Genomic DNA, 11530 nt, shown 5'->3' on the forward strand with positions numbered 1-11530 from the left:
CTATTGTCGCTTGAACGTGCCACTTCTGAAGATCTCAGTAAACTACAGATTCACGATTTATCGTAGACGTACTGGAGCCAGTCGTTCACTGTTCAGTCGACGTCCTTATTTCCTTTAACAGCGACATCTAATGGGATGTAGAACATCTTCTTGGCAAACTTGAGTATTGCATCTGTTTCGATAACATTGCGAATTATCGTGTCGCTGTCGAAATTTTGCAAAGCCAACGCGACACTTTGCAACCACACAGAGAAAGACACAGGAGAGTAGTAAATTTGTTGGCTATCGATTTTCCTGTACATCTCAGAGTTTGCAGAATGACAAATACTCGACTGGTGGAAACAATCTTCCGGAAGTCAGGAAAGCAGCTTTTCTCGATACTACACGTTCCACTATATTTTCCACGTACCCTGCATCCAGTCCAAAACAAATATTTGTCGGCGCTTTGGATATTCGTCGGATAATTCACTACACAAACTCGTATAGTACTCGCGCATATTCTTACACTTTTGCGGATGGAAATTCTAACAAAAACACAATAAAAAAATCGCTATACCAAGAACATCATTTTTCCATTAATTCCTCGAGAACGCGTTCAAACCATTTTGTCGTTGTTTTGCCATCAAGCAAAAGCTCATTCAATGCATGTAGAACCGACTCACTCGAGATTTCGCAGTTCTTGTTCAATACCTTGTTAACTAAATATATCTTCTATATTATAACAGGATATATTTATTATATTTATTAAAACAATGAAATTATATGAATTATATGAAATTATATTATATTATATAATAATTATATTATAATTATTATATTTATATTTAATAAAACAATTCCATCCAATAATATGTACAATTTTATTTACTCTTCATATTGCAAGTACTTCAACTTTTGTTTTCTCTGGTATATCATTACCATAATGATCATTATTCACATTCATATAGTGTGTGAGCTAATGATATTAACTTGAAATGTAAAGTCCAACCTACCTAGGTTAATTACTTTGCTTAAAGTGTTATACAATACAACTGGATCAGTTAGTTGCTTGTATACTTTTGATTAATATTTACTTCATTTTTTAATTTTAATTTTCTGTGTGTTTTATTTTTATGTAGCATTTATTTCTGCTTGGTTGTGTTTTAGTTTCACTTTGGCTCTGTGTATTATTCTCTATCCAGTAAATTGGCTGCTACATATTTATCTATTTCTTCCAAAGTCAAGCAACACAATTCACAGACTTTTAATATTTTCAATATTTATATTTAATATTTTAGACTTTTAATATAGTGACATTTCTTCAGGTTACTGGAATATCCTACCAGCATGGTAGCTTCACAAAATTCAATCACAACTTCTCTTGTATCTACTGTACAAGTTGCATCCATTTATTACCAAGTGTCTTTCATTCAAACATCCAATTCTTTCTGTGAATTGAACATCCAATTTTGTTATCTCATCTTGATCACCCTATTGCTTGTTCTGAATATGTTTATGTTTTATTTATTTATCACTTATTATATTTCACTCCTATGCATAATGTGCATAGGATGTGCATTCAAAAATTACGGAGAAAGTAGTTACCTAACAGAAAAAGAGGATACTTATGTAACAGGAACAGGGGTTTTCCCATGAGCAATGGCAACCACGAGCAACGTTGGTAGTAGGCTTACTCCTCCTAACATCATTCATTAACGTTAGCTATAACCAATGGGCACCGCGGATCGTTACCCTCACTCTTCTAACGAAAATGGCAAATTAAAAACAAAAGCCCACCCACACCGAGCTTTCCTTCGTAATTGCCTGAGAGCGGATAGTCAACATCTGATAGAAAACTATCAAGTCAACATCTCGGAGTGCTTCTACTACATTGCTACATTCAACTGCAAGGGACTTGTTCTACGACAGGACAAACAACATATCTACTCGGACTCGATCTCGCTTATAGATCAGTCCACATGTCTACACCTGATTCTCTAAGCTGAGAGTAGTCAACGTCTCTCTATCGCGTATCCAATGATCAACAACTCGTCTACAACACTTACGCCTTACGCAACGGCGTAACTCTTCCTTGTATTACGTTGTTGGAAATATAGATATTATACCCTGTTAACAGCAGTGTTATAACTCATCAACCATTCCTATTATCCTAAAAGAGTTAAGCGTAAATTAGTATAATCGTAACGCGAATTTACGACCTCCGTTGACGTGCTTCCTCCGCGACTGGTCGAAAATACAATCAGATATTTAGTTAATTATTTATGTCGTGTTATTTACTTTCAATTTTTGATTTTACGACGATTCGTGTGCGTGTAAATTACTTTGGCAAATACACGCAAGAGTACATCTACGTACACAGGCGTGTAAGACCTTAGCGTACAAAGTCTGGGAAGATCAATCACGAGACGTGTAAATTAAATTGTCGGGAGGGAGAAAGAGGAATGCGAGGCACGTGAGTTACTCACGTGACAAGGTTTCACATCCTTCAAACGCGCAGTAAAATTCATTTCTTTCGAATATTTTACGCCTTCACGCTTTTACGAACGGCACACAGCGAACAGACAAATTACTGGCCACTTGCTACCACGTTTCCAGTGATTTACAAAGACGCTTTACGTGTCCTTATTGGTCATTACACGCCGCAAAGAAGAACTCTCGTGGTTGGCTTCTATAGAATACTAGGAAATTACATTTTAAAAAACGCAAAGAAATTATTCAATCAGGTAGAAAGAATAAGAATATAAAATATACTTTAAACACATGATATAAATCGTAGCGATCTCGGCAAAATTCGATCACATGAAGCGTTTCTTTATTCATGTACTTTAGTATCATCCCTTTATTTATAAGCAATTTATAATTTGAAAATTTTCTCCTTTTTAATTAATTGAAATTTCGCTAATAAATGGGACTGGGAAATGATTAATTTGGAAGTAGTGAAAATTTTCGGAAAACATCGAAAGATCGACAAATTTGCATATAGTGCAATGTGATACTTTTAGGTATAACAATTAATAATTTCTTGAGAATTTTCTCCTTTTTAATTAATTGCAATTTCGTTAATAAATGGGACTGGAAAATGATTTATTTTGGAAGTGGGGAAAATTTTCGGAAAACATCGAAAAATCGACAAATTTGCATATAGTGCAATGTGATACTTTTAGGTATAACAATTAATAATTTCTTGAGAATTTTCTCCTTTTTAATTAATTGCAATTTCGTTAATAAATGGGACTGGAAAATGATTTATTTTGGAAGTGGGGAAAATTTTCGGAAAACATCGAAAAATCGACAAATTTGCATATAGTGCAATGTGATACTTTTAGGTATAACAATTAATAATTTCTTGAGAATTTTCTCCTTTTTAATTAATTGCAATTTCGTTGATAAATGGGAATGCATAGTCATTTATTCCGAAAATGATGTAATTTCATTTTCTGTAATCTGTAGCATGTCGAAACGATCGAGGCAACAGTTGCGACAAACGAATGATAGTGAATAGAATTGTATCCTTTGAATCTCACACGATATTAGATGTGCAGATATAAACGAGATGTCTAACATACTCGTAACTTATTGTTACATTCTAAATATTGTTAAATTAACAATACTTGAACATTTATATCGACTGGTTATCGAATTGCAAACCTAAGATCTCATAAAAGATATAACTTAGAAAACACGAAGTTGGCACCCGCTGGGGGTAGCCACCTACATGCTATATTTATTTTTATTTATTTTTTATTACCAATGAGATATAACACTTTACCAAATGTCCTTCAGGACAAATGGTATGAACCAAAATAAAATAAAAAAAAGAAAGAAAACCTAAAATTGAAAGAAGTCGTAGGTATCAGGATTCTTGTTCCGAATATTTGATATTGAGAAATTTCACTTATTTATTCAAGTCCTTTTCTCTAACTAATTATTTAGGAAAATGAATTATGTTGATAACAAATGACAATAATCAAACGCGTATGTACAATGTGATAAAAAAAAATAAAAATAAAAATAAAAATAGCAGCTATTTGCCTTATGTATCTCTCACAATTGTTATGAATATTCCAAAACACTGGCGCGTAACGATCAGAAATGGAAGATACGTGAAATGTAGTTGATATTAATCTTACATTTATATTTTATAAATTATAATTTACAAATTATATTTTACAAATAATATTAAAGCAAAACACTTTATCTCTGTTTGTCTATTTTATTTGCAAACGTAGAACGATAAATTCTGAATGATAGAAATTTAACGAATTGTACGACTCGCTAGTATTGAAAGTAGCGTGAAATTATTCATTGCCGAGGAAACATATTCGTCTAACTGATTCTCGAAAGAATTATTCGTGTAATTTACATCTACTTAGACGAACAAAGAAACGGAAAAATCGAGTACGCTTTATCGGGATTTTTCAATCGCTGGAAAAGCCTCGGACGCTTTAGCACGTCGAAACAAATGAAAATGGAAATTCTTTCCAACTTTATGTACCTTAAACGCAATACGCATGAGACTTGCCTCGTAAAGGCGTGGTATGTACATAAAAAATGGCGTGCTAAAAGTATTAAAATCTTACAATTTTGTGAAGAAATTGTCACCTTTTAAGTACAATGAATCCTCATAGAGAAGAAATGCCAAGTAAAAATAAAGTACTGGCTAAAATACATCTTTTGTTAAACGCATTTCTAGAATAAAAGGTAGAGAATAGAAAGTAACAGCATATTGTGATCGTTGTAAGGGCCAGCCGCTCTTGTCCAATATGTTGTTAAATATTGCATAAAAAAATAAAATAATTATGTTAAGTTTATAGTCTTGAATTGCTATGTTTTTGCTGTTGCATGTCTGCTTATAATATTCGGATAAAATAATATAAATCTATTTTGTACTACCTATTTTGTAAAATAGGTGTGTGACCCATCGCGATGCACGCCATCCCACGGAACAAACTCGAGTGACCCATCGGTAGTGCAACGCCGCCTCACGGGACAGACACGTCAATGGTGCACACCGGTGTCAATGTGTTAAACGCAATGCGCACGAGACGAGACTCGGGGCTGGTGCGCAACACTGAATGCTCGTTACGCTTACGTTAGAACACGCGATGCAACTGTTTAAAATTCGAATAATGGAATTGGTAAAAATGAAGTTGTTAAATTGACGCAACGTGAAAGCAGACTGGCTCTCTCTAGGATGTTGGTTTTCCTCGCGAAAAACGTAGACAAAAACACAGAAAGCGGAGATGACACGAAGAAGAATCTGGCATTGAATTTATTTTCTTTTGGCAATCTTCCTATTTTATCTGCGTCTGGCAATCTTTCTTTTTTATCTCGAACGCAGTGCAACGCTGAGATGTCAGTGCACAAAATCAAACGACTGCTTGTAGCCATAATAAAAGGTGGTAAAAGCGCACGAACGACAAGGAAATGTTGCTTCTTGAAACAACACAAACAGACGATAATTCGCTCCAACTGCTTCTTTTTACGAGTCAATAACTACCAAGTGTGTAAATAACGAGACAAATATTCGTACATGGCGACACGATAATGTAGAAACCTGCACGGTTAATATCGCGGATTTGCTCCAGAGAAACCGTACACGTATCAATTACGTAGCGATAAATACCACGTACGACACATGTAACACACGTTTGTCTATTAGGAAACGATCATTTACCATGTTATCGTGTCGAACAGCATTTAATTCGCCGGTGTCTGTGCTCGCGTTTGGTTTCGTTCTATTGGGTTGGTAACTATGTGATTGCAGGTTTTTTTATTACCGCGCTTGCTTCACGCTCACCCTCGTGGCAATTCGACCAATTTCTGGAACAATGTTTCTGGGGATTTTTCACTTTTATTTCGTCCAGATTGCGCAAATGTCGATGGGATAATTTTCAAAATTAATTGTTTATCTGTTCGTTTCGTTGATCTTTCTTATCGTCTTTATCGTTGTAATGAAATTGACACTGAGGCACGAACTGGCATGCAAAAGTGAGAGACGAGCGATGGTAAACGAAATTATTACAAAGAGAAGAATGATAGCGAGGCGAATGATGCACGTAACGATGAAAGTTGGAAGAAAAGTACGAGATTCCGGAAATTATCTCATGTTTTACGAGGCAAAGGTGAATGACGTTAGTTAGTGTTGATTAATTAATAACAAAGAAGGACCTGTCATTAAATCGATAACTGTATTTTGTCCCAGACATTATATTGCATTTCTAATCAAACCGAAAGCTGTTAGCATTTTATCGCTTCAGGAAATCGTTTCGAATCCATCAGTGGTTCTTTCATCTATGATATGGATCTAAATAGGAAGTCCAATTATCTCGCCAACGTCGAATACCTATGACATCGGTCTCTAAGATAGATCGATGATTCAATCTTATCTGATCGAAGTGGACTGGAAAAATAATGTGCGCATCTAAGTATGTATTTCTCTTGTATCGAGATAAGTGGCAGGACGATCTAAATTAGAACTATACGCGTGTACCTTTGATTAAATAAATTCGATATAGAGGATTAAAATGTAACATGTCGAAATTCACTAAGCGATTCAGATCTTATACGATTTAAATATTAATATACATGTTTATATATATTATATTGTAGATTATATCATATATTTATATAATATTGTATATTATTATATTATACATTATAGATATATATATATATATAAATCACCTGATACTTAGTTTTCAGTGATATTATTATTTTATATTATTGTATTATTCATTGTACATACATATATATATAAAAATTACCTGGTACTTGTTTTGTATCACGCAAGAATGAGAAAGTAACATAAAATTTTCTCATTTTAGGCTTAGTTTTGTCTCAATAAACGGCAACCAGCCTGAGTGCAAAGAAACGCAACGAAAGACGTACAACAATTTAGAATAATAATAGTAGCAACATCGTGTCCTTATGATGCGATGATTATTGAGAATGTCGTCATGAAAAATATGTAAATTTGCGGTAGCAGTATCGAGCCTACGAGATTTCATTTCACTTGTTTGTTCAGGTGTTCTTCAATTCGCGTTCCGACCTCACGTTTTATTTGTCTCTTTAACGCAATTTGTATCCTTCCGCGTGTATTTGTACACATCCCGTGTTGATTTCTCTTCCCGCGCGAGAAACATCACAAGAACTCGAGACAAGAGCCAAAATGGAAACTTTGGTGGTCTTCTAATTCCGTGTAACCTTCGTTAAATTGTATATCATTTCGAAGAATACGTAGGTGTCTGCTTTCGATCTTATGGCAGATTTATCTAACAAATCGTATAATTCGATAAGCTGCCTATGGACTGAGGATAAATCGAAAATAATCTGTGTTGTTGATTGATTTCTTTCGTTTCCTTACGTTTTATCATTAATTCTTTTTTATTAACAATTATTTACTTATTAGAGGAGGATAGGTCATGCTGATAGTGTCATAGCGGATATATAAACCTAGACATGGGGACAAACCTAAACAACAACATTATCACCACGACCTATCCACCTCATATTTATTCATAGGAGAAACTATTTATCTGAACTTGTCAGTGGACAAGTCGTTCACGTGTATATTTCGAGTTGACGTAATCAGAAGTTCGGTTGGATGAGTTTGATACACACAAGCGCGAATTTTTATGAAAACCAAACTGCATTCGTTCGTCCACGATTTGTCCGTGGTCGGCCAATTAAAATTTTGGCTCGTCCACGTGGTCAAAAAATTTTATCGCCAAATTAAAATTAAAAAAAAGAAGGAAAAAAGCTGATAACTTTTTGTCAAGAAATCAAGAAATGGAATTTTCGGTTGGATAAATGTGGACAAATTGTAGGCAGACGAATGTCCTTTAATTTTTATGAAAACTCGCATTTAGGGCCATCTTGTATACCTAACCTAACCCCAGCTTCGCAGCTTATTATCAATTATCCCCACTACGTACTACTTTTCATATAAAGGGTGAGCATAATAGATGTATAATAGGAGGTTCACATGGATGAATTCAAGCAGCAAAAGTTCGGTTAAACGAGCATTGACTGAAGTTTCGTTCAGACGAATGGAGTTCCACTATATTTGACATTTAAGAGGAGTATTGAATCCAAGTGATTCAAGTGGAAATAATCACCACGTTACTATCCATCCGTATCTAATTTACTAAATTGATTGTAAAGACCATCTAAAGTAAATGCAAACTGGCAACTTTCAATTCTCAAATTTCAAGCTAAGATAAGGAGGCTTATACGTCTGTATCTCTTGATCAGATAAATTTCTATTTAGACAAAAGCGTGATACTAATACACTTTGGAAGAAACTGCGTAAATTTCGAATTATCTGTGTCTTCGTATTCACCAAACTTATTCCAACTTTAACCAGCTATTTATCGTCAAACACCAAACACATTTGTGATCATAGGATATTGATAAACCACACGCAATTCTAATTCATTTTGCAACAGGCTAAATACAAAATTAAATTATGTGTCTCCAATTTTGCAATCTTCTCAAATAACATTTCACACGTTCATCGAACAAATGGTTGGTGTCCAAGTGCATTAACAGCGAGAACAATGCAAGTGCACAAATACGAGTTCGATAGGAAGTGGATGCGAATGTGTGAAATATTGAAATGCAAATTACAGTTACTGTATGACAAGGAGCACGTCGAAAGTCCATAGGCGGTCCTAGGTACTTGAACTTTCATCTTGAGGGACTTTTGACCCACTCGCCTCACTATGTGTCGGCTTACCGCGTCTCACTACGCAGTCTCTGCCAACGTTACAAAATGCAATTGTCCAGGTATTGATATACAGAGAGATATATAAATTAAGAGGAAATAGTTTTTATTTAAAAATGCACTAGTAAGAAGAAAATAATATTAATCAGGTATCATGAAATAATTAAATGTAATAATAACATACAGGGGAACCTGTATATGTTAAGCACACGTGATAATAGTCTAACAATGTGACACTCAATTAACTCAATTGAACTCATATAATCGTAATAGTTCATATAAAAATGAGCCATCATCCAGCCGACACTTCTTTTATGCTCTTGGATGAGCCTTTTGGATGAAGAAACTTCAAACAAAGTCAATTGCAGGATCAAAGTGGAAGAATGTTTGGATGTGAGATTTATCTAACCAAAGAGTCTTCAAAAATGTGAAAATTCTGAAAAGTTTGGAAGCAAACTAACATGAGTCCTGCAGGCTTTTATTTTTGGTAATATCAGCCCAATAATTAGCTCTCCCTGACTAAGGAAATTATTCTCTTCTTCTAGGTACATTTTTGAATGAAATGCATCTTCATTTTCAATTTTCTAATCTTGTAAATTCTACTTTTTACTTTTAGTCTTTAACTGTCATCATCACTGACAATATACATTGAACCCCACCGTGAGATTTCTGCAAATTTCACCTCAGCCAACCAGACAATTATTTCCAACAAAAGAAACTATCAAACTTTTTGAAATTACTGTAGAATTCCTATCATCTGGCACACTAGGGTCCCAAGCAATAGCCATCATCAAATATCTCAATAAGATTAGATTACACTGACGAGGTGATAAAAACGAAGAAGATAATTTAGAAATTTAGCGTGGATGGTATGCCAATGGAATTTATTAATAAAAACAACGTACGAATTCCTTCAGTTGCTTTGTCAACTGCTCGCTACCAACGTCATAGTTGCATGGATTTCTTCGGTTAATCCGGCCACTACGGATAATCGGAACACGCTGCTGTACGTTGTATCGTCATGGGAGACGAGCATGTGTTCAGCTTTCTAATTGATTTTGCGTTAGGCAATGGGCAAGTGGGTGAAATTTCTTTGACGGAATTCCAGTCAGAGACGACAGACGAGCAACGACGAAGTAAGCTTTTTATTTAAAAAGGCTGCACACATTACACAGTGTTCATCGATGTCACGACGAAACCGCGCGCATTTACTTTGCCTGCGTCCTATTTCTGGTTGCGATACGACGTAACCAGCGTGTCCCCGCGGCTCGTCTTTTGTGGTTACGGAATGCCAGTATTATCGAACTTTGGCTTTGCGCTTTTATTTCTCCTGTCACAGATACAGTGCTGGACAAAAGTATTGGCACAGCAAGATTGTTATGATACAAATGCTTATAACTATTAAACAAATTGATTTAAACAAAAAACTTTTTGACGTATTTATTTATTATCTATCCTAGTTTATTACATAACAAGAGCAACAATATAAATAAAATAATACGCAAAATAATAACAAAAATATATTTTTTGAACATTTTATGGGTGGACAAAAGTATTGGCACAGTAGAATATTTACGCTTATAACTAATTACATAATAAACTTCTAATATTTTGTTGGCAGTCCTTTTCTTTTAAGGACTTCCTTTAATCTTCTGGGCATCGAGTGGACTAATTTTTTAGTGAATTCAGGTACAATATTGCTCCATTCCTGCAGAAGAACTTTCTTCAGTTCAGACTTGCTTGTGATATTATGTTTCCTAATTCTTTAATATTAAATTTATATAAGATGAATAAATCTTACAACGAAATTGCACAAATCATAAACAGAAGTCGTTTTACTGTGCGTTCAGTCATAAAACGCTTTAAAAGTGAAGAAAATCTAGAGAATCAAATTAGGAGTGGTCGCCCTTCTAAGGTAACAATTCGAGAAAAAAGGAAAATCGTAAATATTGTAAAGAAGGATCCAAAAACTAATTCGACTGAAATTGCTTCGATGTTAAAAGCTGAGTGTGAAAAAGAAGTAAGTACCAAAACTGTACGTAGGGTATTGAAGGATGCCGGTTATTCTGCCCGTGCAGCACGAAGAAAGCCCTACATCAGTAAAATAAACCAAAAGAAAAGAGTGGAATTCGCGAAAGAGTTTGTTACGAAAGATACTGATTTTTGGGAAAAGATCATGTTTTCAGATGAAAGTAAGTTTAATATTTTTAAATCTGACGGCAGAATATTAGTATGGCGAAAACCCAACACAGAGATGGACGAACTGAATCTGCAAGCCACCATGAAACATGGGGGTGGTGGTTTAATGGTGTGGGGATGTATGGCATCATCGGGTGTAGGAGAACTTATATTCATTGATGAGATAATGGATAAATATGTATATTTAAATATACTCAAGCAAAATCTTTTGAAAAGTACTCAAAAATTAAACCTCCCCAGGGATTTCTATTTTCAGCAGGATCGAGATCCTAAACATATGGCGTATATTGTTCGTCAGTGGATAATATATAATACTGCCCACACATTAAACACACCACCTCAAAGTCCCGATATGAATCCCATTGAGCACGTGTGGAACGAATTGGAAAAAAGAATTAGGAAACATAATATCACAAGCAAGTCTGAACTGAAGAAAGTTCTTCTGCAGGAATGGAGCAATATTGTACCTGAATTCACTAAAAAATTAGTCCACTCGATGCCCAGAAGATTAAAGGAAGTCCTTAAAAGAAAAGGACTGCCAACAAAATATTAGAAGTTTATTATGTAATTAGTTATAAGCGTAAATATTCTACTGTGCCAATA

The 11530-nt window shown here is 34.7% G+C and overlaps 1 protein-coding gene across 7 annotated transcripts in view; it reads right to left on the reverse strand.

The window, feature by feature from the left end:
• Positions 1 to 11530, reverse strand: part of LOC132915230 (phosphofurin acidic cluster sorting protein 2) — a 183667-nt gene that overhangs the window by 109948 nt on the left and 62189 nt on the right. The gene's annotated exons all lie outside the window — the stretch shown is intronic.

The sequence above is a fragment of the Bombus pascuorum genome, chromosome 16, assembly GCF_905332965.1.
Source record: "Bombus pascuorum chromosome 16, iyBomPasc1.1, whole genome shotgun sequence".
Classification (NCBI taxonomy): domain Eukaryota; kingdom Metazoa; phylum Arthropoda; class Insecta; order Hymenoptera; family Apidae; genus Bombus; species Bombus pascuorum.